Below are 27041 nucleotides of genomic sequence, written 5' to 3'. Positions count from 1 at the left end.
TATAATATTCCTTGGTATTTATCCAAAAGAATAAAAGTCAGCATACTCTAGTGACATATGGCTCTATTCGGTTTGAAAGATAAAGAAATAAAGCTATAAAATAACAACAAAAAACATACTTTATGATGCAGCAATTCTATTGTAAACATATTACCCAACAGAGAAGTGTATGTTCATGTGCTCCAAAAAACATGTATAAAGCTGTTCATACCATCCATATTTGTAAGAGCCACAAAGTAGAAAGACAATAGACATCTGAAATGTCTGTTGACAATGGAAAGGATAATTTTTTTCATATTCATGCAATAGACTTTTGCACCAAAATTAAACCACACCCAAACACAATGGTTCAAAGATGTCTCACAAATTAACATTGAGTGAACAAAATCAATGCTCCCACAGTACATATTATTTTATTTCATTTACATAAAGTTCATAAGTAAACAAAACTAATGATGTTGTAGGTGAGAAAGGTGGTCATTCTCAATAGGAAGCACAAGTTGGAAGGATCCAAGAGGGCTTTCAGGGGTTGCAATTTGGGTCTGTTTCCCGGTACAGGTGCTGGTTACAGGATGTATTCCCTTTATTAAAATTAATGGACTTATGTTCTTCTCTGACTATATTATATCTTAATAAAATATAAGTGAGGAAAAGTGGATAGTGGAATTTCTGATGGCATTTATTTGACTTTAGTTTATACAAAATAACCCTGGAGTATTTACTACTAAGACAGATTTAAGGACTCTACTTCCGGAGACTGTTATTGTTAGGACCAGAGTTATCTACTTTAAAATATGCAATCCAGGCATTTCTAACTTAAAAGGCTCTTGGAATACATTTTGAGAAAGAAATATTGTAATAAGGAATCTTTCAATGTTGATACTTTAAAGCTCTATAGGCAACTAGCAGAATAAAGGTAGCCGTAAAGTCGTGAGGTTGACTTCACTGAGATTTTTGACTTTGGAAGTTATGCCTTGTCCTTATGCCTGAGGCAGAGTTGGCTGTTTTCCACTGCTCCATCTTCTTGTTTTTTTTTTTTCTTCCACCCTCTATTTAATCATTTAATATAGATCTTGAAAACTGAGCTAAGGGAAAGGAAAAGGTTCTGATGATGGGCAACCTCGAGTTCACAGTAAGATTGGGTGGAAGGGACTGAGATTTCCCTTAGAGGCCATATTTCCACACATCCGTAACCTCCACCATCAACAACACCTGCCACAGTGGCACCTTTTCTGTGAGGACATGTCATTATTACCCAGAGTCCATAGCTTACATCAGAGCTCACTTTGGGTGTTGTACATTCTGTGGGCTAGGGGAAATGTACAATGATAGCTGTCCACCACTATGGTATTATATAGAATAATTACATTATCCTAAATTTCCTCTACGAGTTACTTGTTCATCCCTCCATCTCTCTAAACCCCTGGCAGCTAATGCTCTTCATTTTACCCCTTTTGCTTTGCCTTTTCTAGAATGTTATATTGCTAGAATCATACTTGGTTGCTTTGATAATATTCCACTATACAGATTAACAATATATATTTTTTATATCTATTTTCCTACTGAAGGGCATCTAGTTTGCTTCCAAAGTCTAGAAATTATGAGTAAAGCTGCTGCCAACATCCATATGCAGGATTTTATGTGGACCTAAAATTTCAACTCCTTTGAGAAAATGAATGGTAATAGGATTGCTGAATCCTGAGGTGAGAATGTGTTTAGTTTTCTAAGAAACTGTCAAATTGCCTTCCTACTTGACTGTAATATTTTGTGTTCTTACCAGAAATAAGACTTCCTGTTGTTCCCATTCTTGCCAGTATTTTGCATTGTCAGAATTTTAGATTTTTGGGTGGTGGTGGTAGGGAGCACTTACCATCACTGGTGGAAATGATGGGGACAGGCAAGGTGACAGAAGAAGGAAGAAGTGACTTTATCCCCCAGAGAACACTGGGACTATTTTTCCTCTGGCTGAGATTATATTAAATCAGCAAGATAACATGAGATTTTTTTTCTATGCAAATAGAAATCTTTGACTAGCAGTAATATATGTCTTGAATTAATTTAAATGGGACAGTGATTAATGATGTTCAAATAAATTCAACAAATATTTGTCTATCTCTACCTCACTGTCTTGTCTCAAAAGAATGAATCATCTTACATGATTCATCTGTACACTGTATCTTGCATTCTTGTTTTTCTTTTTTTACATTGTCCCTTGAGAAGTCATGCTTCAATAATAAATACTTTTTTCCCCCTGCACCTTCAGTATTTGTGGTTCTTCCCGACCAATATGAAAACATACACAAATATTTGCAATTAAAACAATAACATCAAAAAAATCTCCCTTTTGTTATTTCTATTCTTTGAATCACCATATTTATTCTTCCTTCCTAAATTGCTTGAAAGAAATGTCTAGCCACACAGGAATTACTTCCTCACTATTCAGTTTCCATGTTATTCATATCTGGTTAATGCCTCTTTGAAGTGGCCCATCACAACCCATCAAAGTTCTCTAGCTGATGAATCCAACAACTAATTTTCAGTTTCTATCTTAACTTGAGGTTTTCTAGAATATTTCACCTTATTGGTCTCTCCCTCTTTTTGAAGATCACGTTCTCCTTGGGCTCAACCACACCAGGTTTTCCTGGCTTTCCAGTTACTTGCAGGAAAATGCAATAATTTTCCAAGCTATAACATTCCAAAGGAGGAAGATGTTAGCCATTCCTTCTCTTCTTCACACACGCACGCATGCACGCATGCACACACACACACACACACACAAATATATATGTATAAGAAATCTGTGAATCAATATCAACTGAGTCAAGAAAACAGAGACTATTCTAGGTAATTCAAATTTAATACAGGTAATTGGTTGCAGAAGTGATGGAAGAGCTGATAACTCAAATGAAACATGGTGAAAAAGAGAGATTTTACTAATATTGGGAAGCTGCTATCACTCTAAGGAATGGATAGACAAAGAGAAGAGGGTGAGAGTAGTAAAACCCATGAATGGGGAGCTAGAATCAGAGACAGGGTCGCCTTATTCCTCAGAGAACGAAAATTCTCAGTGAGAAGTTGAAACCATTGGGGGAACTCAGCCATTATGTACCTCAAATCAGAGATAAAGGAAAATTCTACTTCCCTTTTTCTTCCTATGCCCTCAACTCTCCCTTAGTGTTATCTGTTGATACAAGGAGAAGCTCATTGGTGTGCTGACATGGGAAATATTCCAGGAAATGATTTTTGGAAAACTGAACTTTTGAGTTATCAAGACATGAATAATGTGGTGTATTGATGCCCACATGGTTATCTGTGCCTATCTTTCCTGGTTATAACTTGGAGAGGTCACAAGGAAGTAACTTGTACCCCAGACTTCAACAGCTCCCTTGTGTCTATTTTGAGTGAGTGATCCTTTACTTCCACTTCAACTTATGCCTAGACATTGGTATTCTCAAGACCAACCTCCTGTTTGCAGTTGCCATTCTCTGCTGACTCCTGAAAAATTATAGCAGGAGGCCATTTGCCTGAGGCTGCCTCCAAACTTTGAACATAATGAGCTCTAAAAATAATGAACTGCACCCCAATTTACTACAGAAACAAGCCGAAACCTAACTTAGGAGTTTTACATGCAACTGAGTTTGACCAATTGCAAGAGGTGGGTCTTAGCCAACTCATTACACCATACCCAAAGAAGATAAATGCCAAACTGTCATTAATCAGGTAATTTCTCCCCTTTATTCTCTGTTTATCTAATATAAAATAAAATACTCACTGCTCACAGTGTTGTGCTCAGCTCTCTGACCCTCTTCAAATTCTGAATACTGCCTAATGCATGAATCATTGTTTGCTCAAATGATCTCTGCTCGATTTAATTTTTCTGAAGTTTTTCTTTTAGCATACTCAATACCTATATTGAGTATGCTTAACTTTGATCTATTTCAAGATATTCCTCTGAATAATTTCTATTGTCTGATTGCCTTTTTTTCCCCTAAACTATCTAACTTGTAAGATAATACAACTCAGTATGTCCTAAAGAGAAAGCCTCTTATGCTCCAATTTGTTCCTCCTCCTTAATAGTTTATCTTAATGATGGGGCCCGTATCTTCCTGATTGTTCAACTCAGCATCCTGAAAATCCCTTCTGTTCATATTTTCTATAAAACATTCAATTAATTAAAAAGGAAAGCAACTGAACATACTCTGAGCACCTCTTAAAGCCTGAATATTTGCAGTCTGATCATCAGTCCTGTCTCTGTTGCTGGGGCTCTCGTTTTCCTTTATCTTCATACTACAGTATTCGTCTACTCTTGTGTGTTCCTTCCAAGTCCACTCTTGTTCTGAACTATCAGCTTATCTTTTCCAACCAAGTGTTTAATCATTTTACTTTCTCATTTGAAATTCTTCAAAGGATTTTCACTATTTTTTTAAAAAATAGATTTTTTTAAACTTATGACAAAAATCATAAAATTGTACATGTTTATGGAATACCATGGGGCAGTCTGATAAATGTATATAGCATGCACATATTGGGTAATGTTAAAGTTAGATCTATCTCCTCATTTGTCATTTCCTTGTGGTAGAAATATTTAAACTCATTTATCCTAGCTCTTTGAAATATACAGGACATCATTGCTAGCTATAATCATCCTAGCATACAATACTACTCTAGGATTTCTTACTTCTATATAACTATCACTTAGTACCTGTTTGTCAAACTTTTGACATCTCTGCCTCTGCCTTACTCTCCTCCATAATCTCTATCTACCATTCTACCCTCAACCTTTTTTTTGTTTTTGTTGTACATTTATTTATTTATTTATTTATTTATTTATTTTTACTGATCCATTTTTGTTACACATAACATCAGGGTTCATGTCGACCAGATTATACAAGCATGGGATATAATTTGTTCTAATTCAGTCCCCAGAACTTCCCCTCTCTCTCTTCGTCTCCCTCCCCCTATTCCTTTCCCTCTGCTCTGCTGATCTTTCTGCTTTCTACTTAAATATATATATATATATATATATATATATATATATATATATATATATATATATATATTTAAATTAGTGTCTTTTGGATGTCTATACTAGATGGCGAAAACCATTGTTTCAAATTCCACATGAGTGAGTTCACTGGATATGCATGTCTTTCTGTGCCTCACTTGTTTTGCTTAACATCATGTTTTCCATTCATCCTATAGAACTAAATGTTCAATTGCCCTGCTCTATCAGAGGAGGCCCTTTCTCCTCTGCTCCCTCCAGCAGTGATTTCACTTCTTACTTGCCCAACACCTGTGATTTGCTAAGCTGTGTGCTAGAGGCAAAATGAACCAGCAAGGGAAAAGTAGACAAGGATATTACACAGGTAGAGCAAGGTAGATCGGTTGGGCCTTGTGAATCAGGGGCAATGTTTTAATTTGCACTCTAGGTAAAATGGGTATCCAGTGCAGGTTTCTTTTAAATTATAAAGTTAGAGAAACCTATAGTAGTCCAGGTGAGAGATAATTGGATAGACCAGGAGGGTAGTATTGGATATAGTGTGTATGGGCAGGGAGGGGGTGACTGGATTCCTGAGCCATTTTAAAGATAGGACAGTCATGGTTTCAGGAAGGATTGGATATGTGGCATGCAAGAGCTATGGGAGTCAACAGGCATCCAAAATTTTTGATCTGAACAATTGGTAGGTGGAGTTCCATCACTGAGATGAAGAGGAGGAAGGGACTTAATTTGGTCATGTTCAGCTGATGGTGTCTATTTTCCAATATTTATGTGAGGATGTTCGTGAGGGTGTGATAATGGGTAGGCTTTTATCCTTCAGGACCCAGCTGAAGTCTAAGCTAAAGCAACTCCTCTCAGAAACTGGAAGGCAAAAATAGATCATTTTTTCTCCAGGTTTGCAATACCCAAAATAGATTCGTAGATTCAAAGTTTTAAAATATTTCTAATTTAATTTTCTGATTGACATTTTTGTCATATTTTAAAATTTTACTTTTTGTTAGTGCAATATGGTTCCACATAACAGTAGGGTTCCTTTGACATTCATAAGTGCATATAACATAGTTTTCTTCATTTCAATTTCCAGTCCTTCCACTGTATTGATCCCCCTACTCCACTCGATTGGCCTTCCATATATTTATTCATCCATGTTTAAATTGTGCATTATAGTTATATATAAAATTGGAATGAATTATGATATATTCATACAGGCACATAGAATGATTAGGTCAACTCCATTTCCCAAATATTTCCATTTCTCTCCCCTTCTCTCTTTGATGCCCTTCTTCTATTTCACTGATGTCCCTTCTATTTTTTTAAAATAAAAAAAAAATTTGGTCTAATTAGTTATACATGGCAGTAGAGTGCATTTTGACACACTGTACACAAATGGAGCATAACTTCTGATTCCTTTAGATATACATTGTACTGAGTCACACCAGTGGTGTAATCATACACGTATATAAGGTAATAATATCTCATTCTACTGTCTTTCCCTTCCCCACTGCCTCACCTCTTCCTTCAGTCTTCTCTGCACAATCCAAAGTTCCTTCATTCTCTGCCTCCCCACTATGGATCAGCATCTGCTAAACAGAGAAAATAATTGGACTTTGGGTTTTGGGGATTGGCTTATTTCACTTAGCATGATATTCTCTAGTTCTGTCCATTTACCTGCAAATGCCACGATTTCATTCTTTTTTTTTTCAGGCTGAGTAATATTCCATTGTGTATATATATCACGTGTTTATCCATTCATCTATTTTTGATTTTTTAAGATTTTGATTGACTTTTGTGAATTATTGAATAGATTAATGAAACTCTTTGCCCACAGTCACAACCTTCCTGAGGTGGTTCATATCAATACCCATTGAGGAAGAAATAGAAAGACTAGTTTAGTACAGACCAATGTGAGAACCCCCATGCACCATCTTAAGAATAGAAACTCCAGGAAGATCAATCAGGGCCGCCCTTGGGCATACATTTCAGCTGTATTTCTCCCTCTACACAACCTGGCTTTCTTCTCCTGCCTTCTACAGCTGTTGACTCCCCCAAGCTCTCCTTAATCAAGTCTGCTTCCAGAGTAACAGACCTGCAGAGTTGGTGGCAGGAGGGGTCTGAAATAGCAGTTGATGAGCTGGAACTTTACAGCAGGATCACTTGCTGCTTGCCTGGTAATGAACACCTACTGGTGCTAAGTGGAGCACAGAAAACTCTGGCACACTGTGGTCATCCACCATCAAACATTTACTCATTGCAAACTGGGATGTACAATGGAGGACATGAGTGTTCTAGCTCCTGCAGAGTATTGGACCTTTGATGAAAAGGAGGGACACGGTAGTTATAAGAACAATAGAAGAGGATGTTAGTCTATGTTCTCATCTCTCTCAAAAAATATAGCAAAAGGCTGAAAGTAAATAATATACATTGACAGTGTGTATGGAAATCAGAGGGCATCCTTGCCAGCATGTGGAGATGTTCTCATTTCCTCTGGTGAGACAGCAACTAAGGCTAAGCAACAGGACAACATTTATTTAACAGTTAACTTAAAAACCAAGGCAATTGTGCTATGCAAAAGTGTCAAACCTGGTTGGACACAGCACATATTAGATATTAAACTTGCAAGAATGTAAAATATATGTTATGAAAAAATAGGATGGGAACATCTAGGTTGACTAAACCTTAGAATCTTGATTTACCACATTTCTCTGAAGCTTCGGAGCCTGTGGCAGTGATGCACCCTCCATGTTTAAAAAGTAGCATGTCTTGTTGGCTTGAAGACATTTCACAGCCTTCACCTCCAGAAGATACCAACAGTTTCTTCTCCATGTTCCTCACTTACCTCCTGTGCCCTAGACCTCTAATAGCTTGGGATATGGTAAACCTAATAAAAGAAGTAAGAGACCATTCCTTAAGGCAACTAAAAGGACACAATAATAATAAACATTGGGATAGATGTGTAGAATCGGGTTCTGAGGTTGCTTACTGAAGGTGGCTGTCCTTTCACTCCAGAGCTCCTCGTGGAGCCTGACTTCTTTCCCTTCCCATCCCTTTCCCACCCACACACCATCATGGATGCGAGGAGCATTCCCCCACAAAAGCCCTGCACTGTAAACTCCATGCTGTGGTTTGGATGTCAGCTATTACCTCAAAAGTTCAAGTGTTGGAGGCCTGATCCCCAGAGTAGCAGTAGGAGGTGATGTAATCTTTAAGGAGGTTGTGGTCACTGGGGTGCTGCCCTGGGAAAGGAATGCTGGCCTCCTGGAATGAGTTATCAAGAGGGTGTTTTTATAGGAGTCTGAGCCTTGCTTCCTGGTCTGAGACATGATGTTTCCTTCTGCATATTCCACCATGGGGCCCTGGCCAGAGCTTGAGCTATGCTGTTTGAACTTTCAGCCTCCAAAACGGTGACCTAAATAAACTTCTTCTCTTTGTAAGGTTAGCTATCTCAAGTATTTCACTATAGTAACACTAAACTGACGAACAATGCACTTCATCCCTAAATCAATAATTGTGGAGAATACATGTAATTAAATCTCTGAAAATGATTCCAAGTAACCCACTCAAGAACAGAATGTATGCTGAAGGGAAACACATTTTTCGTCCAAGTCAGGAAAGATCATTCTGAGACTTGTCAAAAAGTAAAATAGAAGGCCTCAAAAGTGGAGAAAAAGCTATCATATGAGCAATTCAAGCTGAGATGGAATGAGCATGTGGAAGAACAGTGAGACAAAGGACTTTTATTTCAAAAATTAAAATAGAAAAAATATGACCTTTCTTAGTAGTACATCTAGCTTTTAAATATTGTAAAAGGGTGGCTGAAATATAAGCAGGTCACAGTGACCTGGAATGTACTTGTCTTTATTTCTTTCTTTTTTTTTTTCTTCTTGAGGTCTTCCTGAGTCAATTTTGCAGAACCCTAGGTTTCCATCTTGGAAAATACACCTTGAAAATTGCTTGGGTGGATGTTCTTACTGCTTTCCATCCGGTGATTCTTTGGGGTTTGTGATTTAGTGGGAAATGATTCATCAGAAAGATTTGAAACCAAAACAACAACAACAAAATTACTAGGGTATATATGCTATGCCCTGAGCCTTACAGTTATCTTAATTACTAATTCATATATTCAGCATATGAACTATGATATAATCACATGCTTAAATATGCAATCATTTCTCAACTTGATTGTAATAACTTCTCTATAATAAAAAGAGGTCCCCCTTCATTGCTGTGTTGAGTAAATGTTAAATTAATCATGGACCCTTGCCAAATCAGCTTAAAAATAAAAACAAAAAGCAAATAAATTGCTTTTCCATGACTGAATCACACTGCCTTCCAGCAGAATTTTCGTAATTACTTCTTTGATTACCCAAGTGATAATATCAAGATGAATTCTCAACCTTTACCCCAGGCCTTTGTGTGCAAATACATTGGGAAAGATGGCCAATGATTTCCTACTCCATGCAAAGGGGCAAAGCTAAGCCCTGCCCCAGTTCTATAACAGACTGAATGGAGCCTCTGATGGAAAGACAAGATAACAAAGGAGAAATCTTGGCAGGAAAATTACTTTGCTTTGAATCCTAATGGCAAGATATCTTGAAAAAGCCAAGTTTTCACATACATTTTTTTCCAAATGTGCAGAGATTCAAAAGTGATACAAAATCTCTGCAACATGTAGCTATAAGGGAATACAATATATAGATGTACAACATGTGCAAGAAAACTCATTAAAATCACACTGTTTCAGAGTTTCACAGATTCTTGAAAATTTCTCAAAGAAGTTCTTTAATATCTCAGGAAGTTAAGAGTTGAGGGTTTTGGAGGGAGGAGGGATCTTTTATGTGATCAAGTCTATCTTCCTCTCCTTACAGAAGAGGCAATAATTTTGTTGAGAAGTGATCTATCTAGATATGTATTAAAAAAAGTAGCAGAACCACACTCTCTGCCTTTGCACAGAACTAATTTTAACCCATGAGTTACATCACTATTTTAGGTGAAATTTGATTTAAATATATTATTTTGGAATTAAAGATGTTTTTTACTGTGCTTTTTGTTTCCAAGACCCTTCTTCAGTTCTACTTTCTCTGGAGTCTTTCACATTTTCTCATAATTGGACTTATTAAAAGTTTGCTCCAGACTTGAAAAGAATATGCTGATCTTTCTGGAATGAAAACCTTCCCTTTTAGGATGAGAAACAAAAATGAGTAATTTCGATTCTATGGTTGAGGTTTGAGCTTAGACAGTGATGAGGAAGAAATTGATTGGCTTGCCCTGTGTCTTAGAAGAAGCACTGGAGAAGGTATTGAATACTGGATAATCAGAAATCTTTGTATGGAATAGGGTAGGAGGATCTTTGTTGCAGGAGAAGCAGGTATAAAGAAAATTGTAGTTTCCTGGTCCTGTATTTACAACCTCTTCACTTCTATTTAGTCCCATTGCTAAGTAAATGGGTTGGCTCCTTGGACAGTGTCCTCTGCCAGTTCTTTTGAGGTTCTCCTTTGCCTTTAAGCCAAAGTCACATGATGACTTCTGGTGAATGACTGAATGGGGTGGTGATAGTTTGTGGCATATTCTTCTTGGGGAAGCCCCCTCAAACATCTCTGTGGGAGACGGTAAAAGAGGGCGTAGCTGCTTCTGTTCATCACAAGATGCTATGTCAGCCATCTTTCCTCCAGGGATCCTCCTCCCTTGGGCCAACAGAGACTCTATCAGATTCGCATCCACTCTGGTTACTCTCCTTGCCCATCTCTACTTCATCATATTTTCTTTCATAGATGTTATTTCCCAATAAGACTTTCCCTCCTGACTCTGTCTCAGTGGCTGTCCTAGAGAACCTGGTCTCTACCAATTTGAATGAAAAAGTAGCAGAAGGTAAGATGAATTTCCAAAATTGGGCTATTCTACCCCTGGTGTTGATGGAGCCTAAACATCCCCTGGCACATGGTGGCCATCCAGATGTTAACATCTTCCTGATGATGACTTAGGAGAACACTCCAGTGGAGGGGAATACACCATCCAGTGTGATGCTGTAGGCTTTGGGGGCGGGGCATGAATAAATATGAAGATAGTGGATTTTGATGCTTGTTATTATCCAATAATGGATAATAAAATGCTGAGAACAAGCCATAGACAATTAAAAACAAAGTGTAGAGTTGTATTCTTTGGTAGTTTTGAAAGGAGCCCTCTTCTTTCACAGTGCCGGGCAGGAAAAAGCAGACAGCAAGCTCAGTATTGAATAGTCAGAGTGATTGACCATCAAGAGGGGCAAATGCTCAGCAAGGGTAGGCCTGTTATGACAAAACCTGCACCCTACATGGGAAAACATGGGAGACCAACATGTCAGATGGAGAGAGCTGGTGGTAGCCACGCTTCAGAGATTTTTAACTATTCAGATGTCTCTCAAACTTATAATTCCAAACAGATGCCTGCCTCACTGCACTCTGAAGACCTACCTGTTTACCTGGGCAGGAAGATAATGCAAAGAGTTTATTCTTTCTAAGGCAAGGCAAGTGGTCTCTGCCTACTTGATGTCCTCACCACCTCTTCTAAGCATTAGGCCTCTTAGAAGCGTTAATTAACATCATGACCCCAATCATTTATGCCTGAGAGAAGAAGCAGACTATAATCCAAAGGAATTCCAGACCTGCCCAGTGAGTACTAACAGGGGCCAGAGGAATGCCCAGGAGACTTAATTCTCAGGGTACTGGATCAAATTAAAGCTTTTGGAGGAGAACATTGGATGAAAGAGAGTTTATTGATTTAGAGCATTCTCTCAGGATTCAAAAACCTGTTATAAATCCCAGGGGGTGCTATGAATTCAGTATTTAAAATGACTTCTACAACCCTGAAAACATGACATCCATACTGAGCAAGTCTAAAATGCCTGAATTTTTATAGCAGATGGCAGGGGGAAAGATTAAAAGGCTAAAAAAGAAAAAAAAAAGAAGAAGAGACACACTTGAGTGGCTGCATTTCGATGATGACAAAAGACCCATTTGAGGATTGTGTTCCACAAGTGCACACCATTCACCAAGGTCATCCAGAAGGGATTAGGGAGTGGCACCAATGTCATTAAGTTCTGTAGAGGTTCTCTTTGCATCCCAGGAATGATAGTAAGAAAAATAGTCATAGAATGTTGTTTATTGACAGCAATGAGAATTACAGGGACACAATGACAAGGCCAAAGTGGTGGTTCCTAACTACTAAAAAGCCAGTAGACTAAAATTATCATAACCACTGGCAAGGTCAGAGTGGCAGCCAAGATGAAGGAGAGTAATAGGGATGGTCAATGGAAAGCAGTATCTCTAGGAGCCAAAGGGACAGTACCCAGCAAAGCAATAAAGGTACTGCTCTCTCCATCCCTTCCCTTTTCTTTCTTCCTATCTGTATGTACTAAGTATATAAAAAAAAGCAAGGAGGAGAGGATGAAGTGATTTCTCTTATATAATGTCATAATTCAGTGTCTAAATTTCAGGGCAAGATTTTAGATCTGAAACCAACCAATTGATGAAACGTCTGGGTTTCTAAGCTACCGGACCATGTAACAAGATGACACATACATACTGTAATAATTTCCTCCAATGATGCTTCTGAGCATTTTACTCGTGTGATCACAACCTGGGGAAATGGAACTACTCAGGTACTTCAAGGATATTCGGACAAAGACTCCAACTGGACTTCGATGCTAAGAAACCCAAAGCATTATCATAGTTTCTCTTTTTAATAATGAGGTCATTTGGGAATCAGATGATTGATGGAATCTTGTCCAAAATCGGGCAGTGGCTCCAACCAGTGGTCATTTTTCCTCTCCAATAATCTAAAAGGGGATTGGCCTTCTCAGAAGGTTCAGCTCACACATATTATGGTTTTGGGTTGTGAGACAAGGTTTACAATCACAGTAGAGAAGAAACAAGTGGAAGACTCTGATGTCAAATTAAAACTAGTTTGTCAGTGGCCACCCCAGTGCCCACATGCTGGGTATACCAATGAAGTAGCTGTGGCCGCAAGAGATGGTGAATATGTTATTATGCTGGGTCCAAAGGCATGAGCTCCAGTTTGCCAAAATTATCTGTTGCTCCCTCCTCTAACTATCCATTTGCCGGCAAGAGAGGCCAATTCTGAACACTCGCCATGGTGCGATTTCTCAAGAAGGAGGGTTTTTCAACTTGATAGAAAGTCGACTTTATCACGACTTTTCCATTTTGGAAGTTTTATTCATTTGTTTTTATGGGATAGACACATATTCCAAATAAGGTTTTGCTATTTCTACTTGTAGGGCCTCAATCACCACCATTATTCTAGGGATTAAGAAGTACCTGATCTACAAGCATGGGATCTCAAACACAGAACATTTCACTAGTGAAGGCACTTTAGGGTGAAAGACAGACAACAGTAGTCCCAATATCCTGGGATCTTGTTGATCATATTACACAGAAAGAGTGCATGTCCCAGAAGTAGTGAAATGATCTGCTGAAGACTTAGCTCAAAGACATACTTTGAGTGTAATAATAATAATAATAGTAGTAGTAATAATGATGATGATGATTATGATGATAGATATGAAAAGATGAATTGATGTCCCCAGAATATGAGGTATCTATTGAGTTAATGCCATTTATATGACTCTCTGTCTTCCCTACAAAGATGACATGGATTTGGGAATAAAAGTAGATCTAGACATAGATCCAAAAATTATTATTGGCAGTGAGAATAGCAAGAAATGGTTAGATATGAGAAGGATAAAATAAGAAAGGGTAAATAAGCAAGATTCATGGTTCATAGCCTCTAGTGGGAGTGAGCAACCAAAGTGTCTCCCAGGTCCAAGTTCCAGGAATGACTTATGCGCTGCTTGTTGAAATGAGGAAGAGAAGAGAAGATTGAATGGAACAGATATTCAGATAGATTTTCACTGTTAATTTTGAATGGTCACTCATATCTTGTTGGACAGTGCCAAGGGGTAGAATGGATACAAAAATAGAAAATTGCAAGCTCCTCATCATCCAAAAAAAATTGTATTCGCTCTTCTCTGGGTTCATGCCTGACTGAAGTATAATATATATTGGCATTTCAAGAAAAATCATATTAACATTGATACATCCTCTGTATATGTATATTCCTTATGACTCGGAACACATTTTTTTTCAGCCTTTATCATGAACTCCATAAAATTTGATGTAATGAAATGTTTCTTCGATGGAGGGAGGGTGAGGGGGGCCAGAATTAGTGTATTTCGTTGTAAAGAGGCCCAAATGCCTTCTTAGAATTAAGGCACTTTTTTCTGTGCATTTTAATTTAATGAATCATTTGAAATGTTGGCACCTAGACAGATGTCCTCTCAATTATAGATCTCATCCATGCTTTTGGAATTGAATTGGACTTTATATACTTTCTTAAAAGGACTGAAATTTTTTGGCTCATAGATAGAACCACTTATTCAAAGTTTTCTAAGTTAAGAACTCTCCTGAGCCTCATTGCTAATAGTTGCTCATCTGCCTTCTATTGAGCATTTGGGTTGGAATTTACTGCCTCCAGGGCAGCCCACTGCTGTGGACAACTATAGTGTTACCAACCCCACCCACTCCTTTCCTTTCACTTATAACTTCCTGTCTTATATTGGAAGGACACCTCTTCCTTTGAGTCATCTATTTTCAAGGTCAAATATACCCCATTGGTTCATTATTACTTCTGTACAGTTACTTCCAATTTACTTTTGCCCTTAGTCATTTCTTAATAATTAAATTTTCCTACTTTTAATCATAGGCCCTCTTTGACCTTTAAATCCATTTTATTAAAATATGTTTTACATAAAATAAAATGTACCCATTTAAAATGAATAGCACATCGAGTTTTAACAAGTATACCTACCCCTCAAACAACATCCATAATCAAATATAGCATATTCTTGACCTCCCCCAGAGTCCCCTGGGGCCTCTTTTCTACCTACTCCCAATCCTTTACCCAGGTAGTAAGTGATCAGATTTCTGGCCTGGTAAGTAAGTTAGTTTTGCCAGTTCTTCAATTCCTTCTGTGCTTCGCTTCTGTTGCTCATTGCAATAGGTTTCTCAGATTCATCTCTACTGTTCCATTTATCAATTGTTTTGTCCTTTATATTTCTGAAGAGTATTCCTTTGTACTTACTGTAACACAATTCATTAAGCAATTTACCTATTGGTGGACATCTGGGTGACTTCAAGCTTAGGACTATTACCAATAAAAATGCTTTGAACATTTATGTATACATTTTTCTTATGTAAACATCTAGGAATGGAATTGTGGGGCCATCCTTCTTTGCTTTTTAAAAAATAGGAGCCTAAGACATTACATTACAATTTTCCTATCTATAAGACAATCTTTCTCTACAATTGTTCTTCTATACACATATGATAGTGTTATGCTCGAATTCGGGACCCCCAAAAGACCACCAGAGACCAAGATCGATGTAAGCAGCAAAGAGGTGTTTATTGTGAGCTAGCTCGGTCCTCTGTGCGCACACAGCAACTGGTGATGCTGAGAGGCCCGAGCCCAGGGTTTGCAGCAGTTTTATACGCTCTTTGGGGAAGGCAGGGACTTCACATACATCATAGCATCTCTCAGCAAATCATCACACACCGCGGGAAAATCAAATAACAACTCTAAAACATGATTAGCACATTCACTGGTGGGAACAAGTTGGGTAAGGGTGATTGGTTAGTACAAGAGGGGGATTCCTTTGAACTGATTGGTTTAAGCCACGAGGGGAGTACATGCTGAACTACATGGTTTCCCAACATATTATCAACCACTATAAACTACTGGGAGGGTCATCTGGCATCCCAGTTATTTTCCCTGTCTCATGCTGATTGGTGGTTGCTAGGGAGTTGCTATGGGTCCTCACCTAGACTGACTGAGTCAGAGGCACCTGGCTCCGCAGATCTCTCCTGTTATTTGTAGATAAACAACTACAGGGTTGTAGCAGGGTGGGTATGTGCCTAGGAGTGCTCTGTGGGTCTTTCCAAGGACAAGGGTCATGTCCCCTTCCTTGGACAGGCTTTGCTCTGAGGTAGAGGCTGGTTTCTCAATAGGATTGCCTATTTACATTATATTTAAATAAAACACCAAATTTTAGAAACAGACAGGCCTGAATTTGAGGTTCGGCAATATCCCTGATTAGGTTGTGATATTTGGCAAGTTACTGAATTCTCTACGCCTCAACTTTTCTCAACTGCAAAAGGAAGAAAGCAGAAACATTTGCCTTGTAGGTTACTGTGAGCATCCAGTGAAATTTGAAAAATCAACACAAAGCATTTATCACAATTCCTGACATACAGTAAATGCTAAACAGATAAATACAACAAAGCAGCAAGTCACAGAATAGCTCACCAAATTGGCTGTCTTTAGAGCAATGTTGCAGAAGATGCAGGGCAGCCTCAGGACAAAAAATGCCAGGAATGAATAAAAACAACAACAAAAAAGTGTTGGTCAAAGAAGAGCTTCCTGACATGTATGCATTGAGCCATAAACGTTTGCATATGAACCAAGGTTTTCCCCCCCAAGGCACATCACGCCCCAGCCTACTAAAAAAATAATATACATATTTGTGTCCTAATAAAATATTTCACATTACAGAGCACTTTCTCAATTACAGTAGCTTGAACAAAGAACTGTACATTAGCCTGAAAGGACCCCAATCAATATTAGTTTGGATTGCTTAAAGAGGTCACTGGCAGAATCAGTTAAAAAAAAAAAAAAGACAAGGTAATTTAGCACAGTTTAGCAATTATTCTGGGGCTCTGATCTCACAATTGCAAGTTTAGATGCTATTATAAACAATCCTTTTAAAGATGACTTTTAAAAAGAAATAGAGTTAAGTAGTTACATTATGGAGGTCACAAATTTGTGCTTGCAAGATGAATGGAGAGGCATACAAAACAGAAGAGAGTAGAATAAATGGTTATTCAGAGCTCCTAGTGGTATAAGCAAGCAGATTCAAAGTCTCTGTCACATAGAAAACTTTGAGAGAAGTGAAAATATGTTCACTAGAGGATTGTGTTAAATGACATAAAGACCCTGATCTTAAAAGATAAGAAAAGATTGATGTTATATTCAAATGATAAAAGACTGGCAACTAAATTAATAAATTTTATATATATATATATATATATATATATATATATATATATATATATATATATATATATATAAATTTCTACTCTGGACAAACAGAAGGTCTACTTACATTTGAGTTTACACAGACTATGTTGAACCTATTCTAGCCAAAAATTAAGTTCATTAAAAACCTTGGTAAATATAATACTGAGAATTAGAGATTTCTGAGGCTTTTGTCAAAGGGATGGGATGTGATCTGTGTGTTCATGGCTGGGACTTTGATGATATTAAACCCATTGCTCATTGAAATAAGCAATTTAGACATTGTGTTTTTTGGTTTAAAGAAAGTTATCCATTTTGTTAGCACCAGGAAGGATTAGGAAATTGCCCATGAACAATGCTGCCTTTTCACAGCCTGTAGCAAAAGAGTAGGGACTAAATTGTCAGTAGCATCACCATTTCAAAGCTGCAGAAATTACTTCAGTACTTTGATAATGCATTCAAAATGTAAACCACTTCAAATATCAAAGGTATTCCCTCCCTACTAGAATGTGTGTGTGTGTACTTATGTGTGTTATGTATGCTTATATATTTACATTTATATTCATGTACATATACATATACTCATATATACACAAATATATACAGGTATGTATTTGCATATGTTTTTACATGCATTTAAATGCAATTTTTTTTAACCATAGTCTTCAAGTTTACAAAAAGAGAAAGAGCAATACTGAATATGGAATAAATCATAAGTGGAAATTGTTTTTTCCCAGGTATGAGAATTTCTAAAATATTAAAATAATCTAGTGTTAAGTATCTCCAAGTCAAACGGGTATGGTGTTTTTCATGGAGTCATTAAAATAATTACCAAACATGAATAAAAGTGCACAGAACTATTATGGTAGAGTCTAAATCAGGAAATTTGAGATATCTTCATTTTGAAAATGTGTGCCCAAAACTGTGCTGGATGATTGAAATATGTTATCTCAACTCATGGAAGATTCTCAGATATTATGTGTAAAATCTTTATATATTATTTTTCTTGAATTACAGATAAGAAACTTCAATCTCAAAAGGTAACGTCTTCAAGGTCATGCAGCTGGAATTAAAAGTCAGATCTGTGTGTATATTGAAAACTGAAGTCTTTCTAATAAAATTCAGTTCTTAGTGAAAGAGAGAGAAAAAGAGAGGAAAAGAAAGACAGAAATCTGCTTTGTTTTCTACCATCTTTCCAATACATTCCAGAGCCTAGGACAATGTTAAGCTCATAATAAGTGCTTAATAAATATTCCCAATAAATACTTATTCAGTGATGGAGTATAAGACACTGCCTCAAAAATGTACATTTCTTTTCCTGCATTTCATCTTTCCTCAAGGGCATTTCTGTTACAAACTAGAATACACACATATACACAATGATTAGACTTAAAAAAAAAAAGTTGATTAACCATTGTAATAAATGAAGTTTGTCCTACCTATACACACAATATAGGTAATCCAATTTTAAGTACTGTATGTCTCCTGAACAATAGTACAGAAATTCAAAGAAAGTTTGCTGTTCCATATAAATGCAAGACAATAATGTCTATAATTTCTTCTGGATTAACATAAGAACAGGGAATATAATAGCAGAAGGCCTTTGGAGATGAGCTATGGAAATAGCATCCAACTACTTCTTCCCTGGTTTCACCAAATCTCCCATGACTTCCTCCAGTTCTCTTGAGGTTGTAGTCCAAGTCTTTTTTGTTTTGTTTTTAAAGCAAATAAACTCACTTCCGTTTCCTGCATGTGGCCTTCTGGAGCAAACTGGGCTCTTAGGATATAATGCAAAAAAGAGACTCTGAATGGAGAGATAGGTAGGAAACAGCCATGTTCCCTGTGCTCTGACCACACTGGTTGGTGTCTGTTTTGCCCGGTCTCAGCTTCGATTCCTCCTTGGGTCTCTTCTCTGCTTCCAATCTTCTATCCTTTGGCATCTTGCATGATCCCACCTCACTGACCTCTTTCAGATCTCCATCATGGGATCTCTCTATGAAATAAGATCTCTCTGATGTCCTAAAATCAGGCTTCCTTGGTTTACTGTCTCAAGGACACCTGTTCCTTTACTTTATTATTTTTTTTTTAATTTTTTATTGTGGGTTGTTCAAAACATTACAAATTTCTTGACATATCATATTCCACACTTTGATTCAAGTGGGTTATGAACTCCCACCTTCACCCCATACACAGATTGCAGAATCACATCAGTTACACATCCATTGATTTACATATTGCCATACTAGTGTCTGTTGTGCTCCGCTGCCTTTCCTATCCTCTACTATCCCCCCTCCCCACCTCTCCCCTCCCCTCCCCTCCTCTCTCTCTACCCCCTCCACTGTATAACCCTGAGGGTCTCCTTCCATTTCCAAGCAATTTCCCTTCTCTCTCCCTTTCCCTCCCACCTCTCATCCCTGTTAAATGTTAATCTTCTTCTCCTGCTCTTCGTCCCTACTCTGTTCTTAGTTACTCTCCTTATATCAAAGAAGACATTTGGCATTTGTTTTTTAGGGATTGGCTAGCTTCACTTAGCATAATCTGCTCTAATGCCATCCATTTCCCTGCAAATTCTATGATTTTGTCATTTTTTAATGCAGAGTAATACTCCATTGTGTATAAATGCCACATTTTTTTATCCATTCGTCTATTGAAGGGCATCTAGTTTCTACAAACTTATCTGCACGAGTCTTACTGCCAGTCTCCCTATTAGCCTGCCAGTTCTGTGAGGGCAAAGACTGGTTCTGTTTTTGCTCATGGTTATCATTTGGACTTGGTTTGACCCAAAGATTCACATGCTAGAAAGTTGGTCTTTAGTGTGGTGGAGCCTTGGGAAAGGGAATTAGGTCATGAGGGCTCTTTCATCATCAATGGATCAAGATAGGTCTCACAGAGTGGGTTGGGTCTCGTAGGAGTGGATTTGTTCCCAAGCAAGTGGGTTGTAATGGAATGATGGATCCTCAGCCCTCCTTGGTTTCTTGCTCCCTAACTTGTACACATCTCTTCTTTGTCATGTTGCAATGCAGCTGGAAGCCCTCACCAGGACACAAATGCTGGGCTATTTGGACTCTCTAGTAATGAAAATCATAAATTCAATAAACCCCTTCTCTGTATAAATCACCCAGCCTCATGTATTATGTTATAAGAACACAAAACGGACTTAAGACACTCACCAATGAACTCCTAGAAAGTCCTCATCATACTGATCATCAGCAAATATTTATTGAGTTAATCACTTAGCACTTGACTCTCAACTTTGTTTCCATGGCAACGTGAGTTGGTGACATCATGAACCAATATGAATGCACCATGAACTAGCTGTATGGAGACTTTAAATATAAATGATGTTACTTTGGGCCCAAACAGGAGCACCACAGTGGAGAGCCTGCACCGCAGAGGAAGTGTCCAGGGGCTAAGATGCGTCAGATGGATTATGATCCCAGAACTTCAAAGAGCCATTTAGCAAGAGAATGGGTTTGTATTTTAGTTAAAGAGGGAATCCCAGAAATGACGCTAGAAAAGCAATGTCAAAAGTCAGGTTCTAGAACTAACAATATAATAATAATATCAACAAAACAACAACAACAAGGATAAATAAGATAAACCATTATTGTTATCAGCAGTAACAGCAACAGCAGCCAATTCACAGGGTCACAGTCTGAGAAGGTTGAAAATAGGTAGGATTTGGAGTACAGGATGCTCTGGAACATGAGGTTCATTATTAATAATGTGAAAAATCTCTGGAATTTGAAGGCCCCTTTTGTAGTGATAGCTGTGTGACAAAAGGTAATGTTGATGGCTTTTAACATAAGTCTGTGGATTCCTCAAAATTTGGTTTCAAATGTTGCCTCTGCCTCTGCTCTGTGACCTTGGAAAAATTCCTTAACATTTCTGACCCTCAATTTTATCACATGGAAAATGGGAATATTAATAATTCTGCCTATTTAGGGTCATTGAGAGAAATAAATAAGGCATGTGAAGAGTTTGACATAGTGCTAACCCATAATAAGGGCTGTGTGGCAGAAAATAATGGTATATGTTATAAAAATCAAGATTGGGAAGATACCATCTCAAAATGGATTTTTCCTTTAAAAAAGTAAGATATAACAGAAGCCAAAATGGTTAAAAATAAATAAGGAGGACCACATGCAAAATTGAGGTAATTGTCTTTGGGTGTTGCTTCTTGAATTTTGAGGGAAAGATATCAGTTCTCTGGTTATGCTAAACTCTATTCTACAGAAGTGCACATTAAGAAGGAGTGATCCATCCAGCATTTTTTAAAGTAGAGTCCAGGGACTTTTATCCCTGTAAGGGGATCTTGCAGAAAAAAGCCTATGATCAAAAAAAGGTTCAAGGAAAATACTGAAGGCTCTAAGAAGTTTTTACACAAAAGTCTTGTTGCATTCTGAATTATTGACTATAGGACTTTTCTATGTTACCACAATTAGCATGCCAAAATTGCACATTGCTTAGCTTATCCATCTCATTCTTTTCCCTTTTATAGATGAGAGAATTGGGCCAAAGGGAGACTAGTTATATGCATTTTCCTAAATGTTGGATTTGAATTAAAAAGAAAACATAACTGTATGTATCTAAACACATCAGTGAATTTTTATAAAATGCATATTAGGCAAAAACTGTAGTGATTCATCGAAGACATACTGTGCTTGCTTAATAAGAATCCATCCCTTTCATTTCTAATTTTTCAGGTTAGGCATGTATATGACATTGAATTGGTAAATGATAAGGACGCATTCTTAACTCAATCTGTCTTTAGAATTTTAGAATAAAATTTTGTCAATATTTAGATGTGCAAGAATACTGATGCAAGATTGAGGTTTTCAAAAAGCTATCTTACTAGCCACTTCATATAATAATTCAGATCAATCATACTTATGAAGGTTTGAATGTCAGAGGGTATGTTTTTCTATACCATGTTTTTTCCAGAACCATGCTGCTTTCCACCAGAGGGTGGAGACTATTTTCCTTTCCCTTAATTTTGAGTAGGCACAGAATGCTCTGACCAGCAGGATGCAGCTATGGGACTCTGAACAAGGGTTATTATATAGCTTTGACCTGTCTATCTCTCATGATATTTGCCTACAGGCTGCAACCACCATATTGTAAGGAAGCAAAGATTATGTGAGGAGCCCATCTTTGGATATTCCAACTGGCAGTCTTCTCTATAAAGTTTTATCCTTCAACCATGCTGAACTGCCAGCCATGTGATTGAGAAAGCATGTATAATGAGTCTGCTCCCTAGTCCCCAAGGTTCTAGATATTGTTGAGCAGAAGTAACCCATCCCAGCTATCACCTATCCTCGTCGGTGATCGACATATCTATAAAGATGAAAATGGTTGTTTTAAGCTCTTACATTTTGCAAGGAACTGGAAAAAAGAAAAGGGAGAGAAGAAAATCAACTTTGAATGCCTCCCTAGCAACTCCTTTGGAGATACTAATTCAAGCTATCTATCTTATTACCTGCATATCAATCATGTTTCTAAGTGTATTTCTTGTAACTATCATAGCTCCGAGGAGACAGTACACGACTTCCAATTTTTAGGTAAGAAATTCTATACATTTACTTTCTGTTTGCCAGATTGGGTATAAATTCAGTGACCTGTATGTTTGTGCCCCATGTTCCATCAGTGTTTATACAAATGCTTTATTTCTTTAAAATTCCCATTCTGTTGGTTATAGTTTTCATGTACCCATCCAGATATATTCTGCAATGTGCACACCACGGTGATCTCTAACTTTCTAGGGAAGCCTTGAGTGTTCTGTTGTTTTCATTTCCCTGCACATGCCCCTGACCTAACCTGATGGTCAATGGTGAGACAGTCATCCAATGTTAGTACTTCCATATTGCCATGCTGGGACATGTTAGCAATTGAAGGAGTAACCCAGTCACAGCCCCATTTCACACCTGAATGACTCCTTCTAAGAGTATGTAAAAATTAGCAACTTAATCTCAAGATATATCCTCATCTTTACCTCTGCATTTTTTCACATGTTTTTCATGAATATCTTTCTGATATGGCAACTTAATGATACACTCTTATCTTGCTAGTGGCTTCACTTTTCTCAGGTTGATTCAGCCCATTCATGCAATCACAATTTATGAAATGCATCTATGTTTGAGGTAGGACATGAAACGCCTATTAACCTTCATTCCATAGAGGATAGTCTCACTTACTGTGGTCAGTGTCACTGTGGTGCCAAGACAGACTCTTTCTCCTCTATAAGTAAATTCAACACTCCCCAAATTAACTGCAAATGTCCCATGACATTTTGGAATGGAGCATAGGGAAATCAAAAAGTCATTTATCATGTCAGGCTACCTAGATTAAAATCAGAGCCGCCTTTTACCTACCATGATACATGGAGTAGGTTACTTAAACCATGAATTCTTATGTTCTTCATGTATACGTGAAGGGCAATAGCTTTTGCCCTTGAGCAATAGCAATAGAGATGATGTGAGTTAAATGCAATCGTCTGTGTAGTTGGCATGAATTAGTTCCCGGTGCAGATTAAGCACTCAGTGCGTGCTCAGGGTGATGATGCCTGTCATGCAACTGTAATTTCATACCATGTACTTGGGATCCCAAAGGTGAGTCTTGAGTCTGATCTTCCCCCTGCCCGACTATGCATTTTTTACCCTTTTATGGTTCCATGCCTATATTTATTTGGCTTTAAGTTTCTCTTGACTACAGATATCGTTTTGGATGTCAGCTTCAATTATCCACTCACCAGTTTTCCATACCGTTCCACAGGAGAAAAATATTCTGGGCCACTGACCTATAAATGAGGATGGTTCATCTGATGGCAACTGCTTAGATTGGGGCATATCTGAGCTGGTGCAAAATGAGACTGGATGCCACCATGGAGCCTAGGGGAGAGGGCTAAAAAGCTCTTGACATTAGATTTATCTGGCACAGCATCTAAGATCACAGAGAGTTGGAAAGATTTGCCTCTGTTTAAGTCCAACTCCAGTAATTCCTGGTTCTCTGACCTTCAGTAAGCTCCGCATTCTTTCTGAGCCTTGGTCTCACCCTGTATAAAATGGGCACAACATAGCACCATCCACGTGAGAATATTGTGAAGGTGGTGTTTGAGCCTTTGCAAATGCTTGCTTAGTACCCAGCCTGATACACCTCAAGCATTTGTATTGCTCGCGTGTGTCTGATGCCCTGACACCATCTCAGGTCCTCAACCAGTCCCACAGAGGCACACTGGTGCCAACAGCAGACATCTATTCAGCTGTGGATTCAGCTGTGGCCATCTGGCAGGCAGTGTCTGGGAGTGCTGAAGAGTGAGGTTGCTTCAATGTGGGATCAGCAGCATCTGCTTCTGGGAGAGAAGCTCTCCATGCCCCCTGGCATGTGCTCTGCTCATAAATTCTCCCAGTAATGGGGACGCAGCTGAGACCCACCATTTGTGGAGGCAGACACAATCCCTTCCTCTCTGCTCTGTCTGTGTGAGCTGGAGTACAGCACCACTTGGATTCACGTGCAGCTGCAGGCTTCTAATGCCTTTCCCAACAGAGGCCCTGCAGGAATCACTCCTATAGGTCCTGGAGGAGAAAGATCCCTATTGCTAAAAGGTAGCCAAAGAGAAAGAAATAGTTACTTAAAGAGATTTGGCTAATGTGATTTGTCTCTTTTAAAACATTCTATGACTCCTGTGGTAGGCAGAATGACTTCCCATAGGTTTTCATGCCTCCACCCCTGGAACCTGTGATCCTGTTAACATTAAATGTCAGGAAGGGCTTTGCTGATGCAATAAGGGGACAGACTCTTAAAACAATGAGAGGAACCAGATCACTCAGGTGTCCCCAATCCAATTACGCCTCTTTAGAAATGTAAATATCTCAGAGAGAGAGGATCATGGCAGAAAATGTCAGAGAGACGGAAAGCACAAGTGGGACTCAACCCTCTGAGGGTTGGGGTGGTCTTTTGGAAAGCATCCAAAAGATCTGGGGTGGCATCCAGAAGCAAAGGCAAGCCACAGCTGATGGCACTAAAGGAAACACAGACTTCAGAATTCATACAATTCCACAAGGAATTAAATTTAGTCAATAACCTGTATGATCTTGGAAATCAATTTTTCTCTAGAGCCTCTGGATAAGAGCTCAGTTTAGCCAATATTTTGACTCTGGCCTTTTGACACCCTATGCAGAGGACTTGAGACCTATAGAACTATAGGACAATAGAGTTGAGCAAATTTCAGTCACCAACATTGTGTTAATGTGTTGTAACACCAGTAGAAAACGAACATCATTCAAGAAATCAATTTCTAATTCCTTATGATGGTGTAAAGAAGGGTTGTCCAGGTTTAGTTCTGATTTTCCTCTAGGACTAATCCCTTACTGCCTCCTGCCACATCCAGGATCCTTTCTCATTACTACCTCAATGTTATTCTCTGGTCCAGGGTTTTTCAATAGAAGAAATAATATAACTTTGGGCAAGGAAGTTCCACGTGGACAGGATAGTTATCCATGCTTGGTAAACATTTTTGGCCCCTTTGATTTCTTGGTTTGTAAATGCCAGTGGCCCTGCCCAGTCACTGTGTGGGTAATGCTAAATTTGCAACACTAGGATAAGATAGAGCCTCATTGTAAACAAAATGTTAAAACGTCTTGGCTATGCTTTGAATGACTGTGAAACAACAAGAAGTCTTTTGGGGTTTTTTGTTTTGTTTTGTTTTGTTTGTTTGTTTGTTTGGTCCTGGGGATTGAACCCAGGGTTGTTTAACCACTGAGCCATATCTCCAGTCCTTTTTTATATCTTATTTAGAGACCACGTCTTGCTGAGTTGCTTAGGGCCTAGCTAAGATGCTGTGGCTGGCTTTGAATTTGTGATCCTGCTGCCTCAGCCTCCTGAGCTGCTGGGATGACAGGTATGAGACACTGCACCCAGCCCCCAAGAAGTTTTTTAACACTAGATAACCTTAGTGCATAAGATTGAGTTTCTGCCTTTATGGGAGTCACAATGTAATGTGGTAGATTAAAAAAAAAAATCTTGAAACAAACTGATAAGTAGCTTTAAAACGCTATGGGAGATAAAACAGGATATATACTGGAGATTGAAGGGTATGTAGTGTAAATTTATGTGAAGTGATAAGAAAAATTCTGTTCTTTCAGGTTTCATGGAATTGAGACCTAATTGAAGAGGAAGTAGTCTCTTGAAGGTTAACAGAAAATAAATAAATAAACCCCAATGGAAGGACAAGCAAATCCAAGACCCTAAAGGCAGGAAGAACCTGGCATGTTCAAAGGCCAAGAAGTTTAGTGGATCTGAGAAGAGTGAATAATTAGGAAAAAAATGGGAGTAAAGAGACCCAAGAAGCAGATTGGACTCTGACTGTGCATGGCCTTGTAGGCTATGGTTAGGAATTTGAAAATTCTATTCTTGTTTCAATGATATTTTTTCAGTTTTTTAATTAAACTTTTTAAAAATGCATAATTTCAAAATCAAGTAGGTAAAATAAAAGTTATAAATCACCCTCTGTGAATGTCATTAATGGTTTGGCTTTTCATGACGAATTTTGTGTACCCATGTTCCTGGCCACTTGTTCCACCCCTCTGAAGCAAATCCCAGACATTATAAAATGTCATCTCTAAATATTTCTATTTTAAAGATTCTAAGTACAACATCTTTTAAAGAATAACATTAATGTCACTGTTCTACCTAAAATGAACAAAAAGTGTAAAATACCACCAACTGTGTTGGAGAGTTTGATGGAGAAGGCAGAAGTGGTCTGGCTTACCTGCGAGAAACTTCACCTTGCAATCCGATGAGGGTTGAGTACCAATCCAGGTGTCAAAGGCAGATGTTATGGTTTGGATGTCAAGTGTCCCCAGAAACTCACATGTGAGACCATGCAAGCTGGTTCAGAAGATAAATGATTGGGTTGTGAGAGTCT

General features: G+C 38.2%; 1 long non-coding RNA gene across 1 annotated transcript in view; it reads left to right on the top strand.

Annotated features, from left to right (window-relative positions):
• LOC124086693 (uncharacterized) overlaps positions 1 to 26569 on the top strand; it is a 78671-nt gene extending 52102 nt beyond the window's left edge. The window contains exon 3 of the long non-coding RNA XR_006849884.2: positions 26260 to 26569. This is a non-coding gene — a long non-coding RNA (uncharacterized LOC124086693). The remainder of the gene's footprint in view (positions 1 to 26259) is intronic.
• The last annotated feature ends 472 nt before the right edge of the window (positions 26570 to 27041 follow it).

This window comes from Marmota monax, unplaced genomic scaffold (assembly GCF_021218885.2).
Source record: "Marmota monax isolate L192 unplaced genomic scaffold, Marmota_monax_Labrador192_F-V1.1 WCK01_AAM20220418_F8-fsc00024, whole genome shotgun sequence".
In the NCBI taxonomy this organism is placed as follows: domain Eukaryota; kingdom Metazoa; phylum Chordata; class Mammalia; order Rodentia; family Sciuridae; genus Marmota; species Marmota monax.
The sequence above is the reverse complement of the archived record's forward strand: the minus strand, read 5'-3'. Positions and strand labels throughout refer to the sequence as shown.